The sequence below is a fragment of the Phyllostomus hastatus genome, unplaced genomic scaffold, assembly GCF_019186645.2.
Source record: "Phyllostomus hastatus isolate PE091 unplaced genomic scaffold, TTU_PhHast_1.1 phas_contig_210, whole genome shotgun sequence".
In the NCBI taxonomy this organism is placed as follows: Eukaryota; Metazoa; Chordata; class Mammalia; order Chiroptera; family Phyllostomidae; genus Phyllostomus; species Phyllostomus hastatus.
Window position 1 is genome coordinate 30,228,037 of NW_025333737.1, and position 5,913 is coordinate 30,233,949.

At 53.5% G+C, this 5,913-nt stretch overlaps 1 long non-coding RNA gene across 1 annotated transcript; it reads left to right on the plus strand.

Annotated features, from left to right (window-relative positions):
- Positions 1-371: 371 nt before the first annotated feature.
- LOC123817341 lies at positions 372-4,873 on the plus strand. The gene is made up of 3 exons (XR_006785403.1): positions 372-556; positions 1,127-1,744; positions 3,543-4,873. It is a non-coding gene; the product is annotated as an uncharacterized LOC123817341 (long non-coding RNA).
- Positions 4,874-5,913: the final 1,040 nt, after the last annotated feature.

Genomic DNA, 5,913 nt, shown 5'->3' on the forward strand with positions numbered 1-5,913 from the left:
CTGACTGGAACCTGGGCGGACCCTGGGGGAGGGGAGAGAGCGCCGAATCCTAGGAGAACTAACCCTTGTCCAGGCCGGTGGGGGAAGGGAGAGAGTCAGCTCCCCCCCCCCCCACCATCACATTCCACACCCTGGGAAGGACAGGGCTGCCCCACCCCTCCTGGCGACTGAGTGTTTGCTTGGTCAGGCCCAAGCTCCTGACCTCCAAGGAGGGGCCTGGCCGGTCCCTTGGTGGTGGGGGAGGGGATGGGGGGAGCTGGCCTCCTTCACCTTCCAGAATTTGGAAACTCTCAGTGAGTGGGTGTTATCGTTTTCATGGCAATATGCGTGTTTGCATAAATTCAACAAGAACTCCTTCTTTTTCTAACAGGACACGATGGGTAACTGGTTGTACTAAGCAAGACTCTGAGGGGCATGCCATGTTTGACGGGGACATGCGTGGACTCGGGTGTCACCAGGAAGCTTTAAGGAGTTAAGATAACTTGGGGGGCAAATAAACCCCCCCTGGGAAAGCAGCCCGGTACCTGGCTCACATGGCTCACAGCGGTCTTTCCAGGTAAGGAACGATGGTGGTCTTCCGGGCGATGGCACAGAAAGAATGTCAGGATGTTTGGGGGGACATGGAACCTGGGTCATTAACCCAGGTCTATAGGCCTTATAGGCAAAGGCAGACGGGGCGACTGTGTGGCTTGGCTTCTTAGCTGGGAGAGGCTACAGCTCAATCTGGAGATTCTGTTTGCAATTCCAGAAAAGCAGATTTGTAAAAGAGCCTCCATCATCATTATTCTTGTTGTGTTTATGCAAATAATCAGGCCAAGTTTATTGAAAGGAGGTATACAATAAATTAGCCTTCATTTGGTTACCGTTGATAAACATGAGGATGATTTTAGGAAAAGACATCGTGTTTCAGTAGAAACTATAATACACAGTTGTGGGCATTAGAAGCTAGTTCAGTCAATTCTCTTTAAAGTTTTATCTTTCACCTATAAACCGGACTTGAATTTTCCTAGTTTTCTTAACTATTTTAGCGACAACCCTCCAAACTAATGTTTTCTTTTTCTTCCACTACTTGCCTTGGAATTATGGAAAACTAAAATTGGTTGGGCTGGGTTTCTTTTCTGAGAAGTCGTGAGAAATCACCACAACAGCTCACGCTTCAACAATCTCAGTGACTGAGTCTGTGGAGCCACCCGGACAACTTACCTGAGAACCTGGTGACATCACCGGAGACATTCACACTGCGGACCAGGGGGATCCGTCAGAGCGTCGCTGCCTCCGTTCCCACAAAGGACACTTTGAGCCAGCTATGTAGACATTTTCTCAACTGACGGCCTCACAGACTCAGAAACTGGATTATAATTCGCTTTGACTGTGAACTCTGTTCTTTTATTTTTATGAGCACACCCCTGTTACATGTCTGACTGCTTGCTTCGACAATACAGATCTCATCACTTCAGGAGACCGCCTGCCTCGCTGCCTCCAGAAATAAGTCACTAAACCAACTTGAATTCTCAGGCCTGAGTTAGGGGATCAACGAAACGCAGAGCAACTTGCCGATTTAGCTTCTGGGGTGTGGCTGTTATTTCACTTATTGTCAAAGGAGGGCCTGAAGGGAATGAAAGTTTTGCTGCCCTAGAGCAGCATTTGGGGGACATGGAGTCCTAAGCTGTTTATTAAGAAACGAAAGACTGAGAAAGAACCTTTGGTCTTCACCCCCTTTCCTGCCCAAGAAATCCACAGAGAGGTAGGAGGAAGCATGTGCATTTTTGTAGCCTGTGTTCATTCCACCTCAGGCTCAGGAACTGAAATGGAACTTAGGTCAAGATGTTATCTTTAGCCTGAGGAGGTCTGGACTGTGTGCTCCCTGGTGAGGTCCCAGGTCCCAGCTACTGTCTTCTGCTGCCTTCAAGGTTGCTGATTATCCATGGGAGAGAGAGAATAAGAAGAGGGGAGGGGAGGGAGAGAGAGAGAGGGAGGGAGGGGCAGGGAGGGAGGGAGGGAGGGAGGGAGGGAGGGAGGGAGGGAGGGAGGGGTGATCTCTAGAACTATGACTTAAAGCTAAATTTAATCAAAGTCATAAGAACCCTTGGTTTCACTTCTGGACTTGGAGCTTCTAGAACAAAACAATCAAAAACTCCCTGCCCTCCTGAACTTTCACTCTGGGCCCGGGAGACACGATGTAATTCTAGGAACGAGGGGTGCGTGAGGAACAGCAAAGCCAGGCAGGGGTGAAGGGTGACCAGCAGGGAGAGGCCGATGTTACTGGACGTGTTACCGGACAGGGGCCTGGCCCTGAGTGGATCTGCCTAGGGCCAGTCAGCTTCGAGGAGACAACATTTAATAATACGAGTCCAGGGGACTATGAGAAAACATTTATTAAACATATTCACAAACGTCCCCATCCGCTGGGGACAGTGACACAAGGAAGGGCTGAGCACGGAAGAAGCAACAGCAGAACCTAGGTGGGCTGCCTCAGCTCACTGGGAAGTCAGGGAACAGGGGGCCCTGGGGACAGGTTCAGGGGATGAGCCCGGGACAAGCTGCCAGCTGCCCGTTGCCTTGGAGTTTAGGAGACTTGTGCTTGTGGGGGAAGAAGTAGGGGAAGAAGAAGGGAAAGGAAATGTCTGGGGCTGCTCCCCAGAGGGAGAGGGCGTGCATGCACCCTGGGTCCTTTGTCTCGAGGCTTTTATCTCTCTCTTGCAGGTGGGGATCTCAGGGGAGGTCTCAGGGGAGGGTTCCAGTAGAATATTCATCAGATCTCCAGGTGTGCCCTTTCAGGGTCGTGGTCTCCCCTGATTGGTCAGAGACAGGCAGGGGGTCTTTAGTCATTGCAGTTGGCTCTGGCACCGCCCACCTGGTTTTGCTGCATTTCTGGGCCTGGAGCTGAAATGCAGCTGAAGCCTGGATGTCATCATTAAAGAGGTGACCTTTCATATCTGGCTGTCAATTGCTCAGCCATTGTGTTCAGCTATCTGCCTCAGTTTCCCTCTTCCCCTGGCCAAGGAATTTTCCCAGCTTCCTACTCTCCTGTCTCAGACAAGACCTGCATGAGCCCAGGAGCCTTCCGACCCTGGGACCCACACAGCAGAGGCAAACTCCCTGGAGAACTCCCAGCAGCCCGTGGTGAGGGGGGGGTCCCTAGGGGAGGAGGTACAAGGGTCCGCAGTCTTATTAGGGGGCTGGGCTCGGAGCCAAGCAGCCCTCTGGAGAGTTGGACAGCTGACCGACCAGAGGCTCAGGAAAAGCCCAGGCGAGAGATGTGAGAGGAATCCACGGAAAGTGGCCTCATGGGGTTTATCCCGAAGGCAGAGCCCGCAGGTCAAGTTGATGGAATCACACCCAGCACGAGGGAGCGGGGGGAAGGGGGGAAGGAATTAAGGCGACTTCTAGCTTGAGACCCGAGCCTGGCAGTTGTGTTGGCTGCCATCAGAGGCCTGGACTTGATCAGGGACTCAAGAGTTGGAAAATGTTAGTTTAAGGTGAAATAGTTATAAGCCTAGAAAGTAATGCATATGTTAAAGCTTTTGTTTCCAAACCTACAGATGAGGCCCATCCCGGCTCCTGGGAGAAACAGCCGAGCTCCTGGGGCACTGGCTGCTGAAGGTTGCCGCCTGGGGCCAAGTGGAGGCCTCCGGGCCATCGTGTTCCAGGGAGCGACTGACGACCACCGGCCCCTGGGAACAGCTAGCTAACTGCCCAGGACAGGAAGGTTGCAGCTTCTTTTACCCAATCCTCCCTGAACTTCAGAACCCCTTCACCGCACCTTGTTTGTTCCCTGCTGTAAAAAGTCTGGCCTGGAAAGAGGAGACAAGATGGTCTGTTAGGGTGTGAACCCGCCACCTTCTCAGACCGCCGGCCATCTGAGTCAAGCGCCCATAGAGATTCAATCCCTGTCTCTGCTCATAGGGTTTGGTGGCCGGTGCCTCTTCTGGTTTCAGTCTGGGGCCCATTTGGCTTATCTGACCCCCCCTCCAGAAGGACAGTGGTCACCCCCAGGGTCATCCCGGATCTGCTTGGGAAGAAGTCCTGGCAGAATTAGGTTCTCACTGAGTTCTTCTCTTCACCAGGCCCGCACTGTGCCCATGCCTGCCAGTGCTGATGCCTTCTAGGGAGGGGAAAAGACGAAGGCTGGGTCCTCCCAGGCCCCGCCCTCTCGGAGCCCGCCGTCAGGGTGGGCAGTAAGGAGATGCCTTCTGCCCGGGGCCTGCGTTTTATGAATTTTCAACAAAGCCACAATGAACATGTATCACCTCTATGATGGGGGGGTGGGGGCAGGTGGAGGGTGCTTATATATATTCAAGTCTCACTTGCTCCAGGCTCCGCTGGTTTCTAGCTAGCAAGTAAGGGGGGGAAGATAATCAGGTTTGCCAAGTTTCTGGAAAAACTGCTTCTTCCCCAGAGAAGAAGGCAGCCAGAGGGGTGGAGGGGGGAGGGGACATCCTTGAGAGCAGCTGAAATTCAGAGCCGCTCTGGAGACAGAGTACTAAGCCCTCTGGCTGCCTCTGGTCCCTCCTGGCTCCAGCTGACTACAAGAGAAACATTCATTAGGCAGAAATGACAAAGAATGCCATAACCAGGCGGGCTGCCAGAAGCTGGGAACCCCAGGAATGCCCAGGCCGGGGTCTGATGGGGCAAATGCCCTTTTCCCAGAGAGAGAGCTGCTGAGACCCCACCCTCTGTCGGAGCCTGGGATGCAGGGGGCGTTTTGGTCAACGGACAATGGACTAGGAGGGAATGCAGGCCCCCACGTTCTGCTCCCTGCACAGGGCACTGACAGAGGACAAAACCTCATCAGGCACCTCACTGCCACTCCAGGCAGGACCCAGAGAGCGCCAACCCCAGCCCTCCCCAGGGTGCCCCAGCCCCAGCCCGAGGCTTCCCTCCCTGAGACCCAGCCCCCAATCAGTGTGTAGGAGGGTGCAGCCAGGGGGCCCCCAAAAGAAGGATTTGTAATGGGGTCCAGAACTCAAGGTGTCCAGGAAATATTAGATATATAGGATGTCCTCGCCCTCCACCACAGGTGTGGGTTGGGGGAAGGGGCACTTGGAGCAGGGTCATTGAGAGCTGTTTTGCATAGCAACAGCTTTGCAGCTAACCTCTGGCCTGGTCGTTTAGCACATCCATAACCTTTAACTGGTTGCATAGATATGCTAAATAGCTGTGGCCATGCTCTGAGCCAGGGGGACCGAAGGAACTTCCCCCCAAGATGTAACTGGGAGGCAACTCCCCCTAGTTACATCGCCTGCGTGAGAGCTTGGAGATGATTGGCTCCATGACATGGGGCCACACCTGCCCAGACTCATGATGGCAGCCCAGTAAAGCTGGAAGGATATGGGAGTGCTGGCAGGTGTAGCCGATTGTGGGAGGAGTCGGAAACGGGGCTGCAAAGGAAGATTGGCGCAGGGATTTAAACCCAGACTCGGCAGCCATTAAAGAGGGGGCCACAGCTAGTGGAGAGAGAGCCACGTTCCTTTGGTAGAGTGGGGACCCCCCCACCCCCCCAAGCCATGAGAAGAATCACCATGCGGCTTTAGCTGGAGATCCCGGTGACACAGCTGATGGTGCTGGGACCCGAGGGAGGCCTAGCAGCCGAGACGGATTACTGGGAAGAACCGGGAGCTGCCTGAGCCACGGACTTCTATTTCTTTTCCTGAGATACGGTACCCCAGACTGGGCAAAGGGGGGGAGGAAGGACTGTGTGTGTTTGTGGGTGTTTTAAGGGACTTTGAGATTTTGATGAAGACATTTAGTCTTTACTCTTAAGTCTGTATAACTTGAATAAATAATTCCTTCCCTTTTCACCAATCTCTAACATGGAGAGGTATAATTCTCTGGTGAACGGAGAGGTGAACCTAGTACAGGGGGACCCCAGGAGAAAGGGGGGTCAATTCGGTAGCATTGTGGGACCCTCTT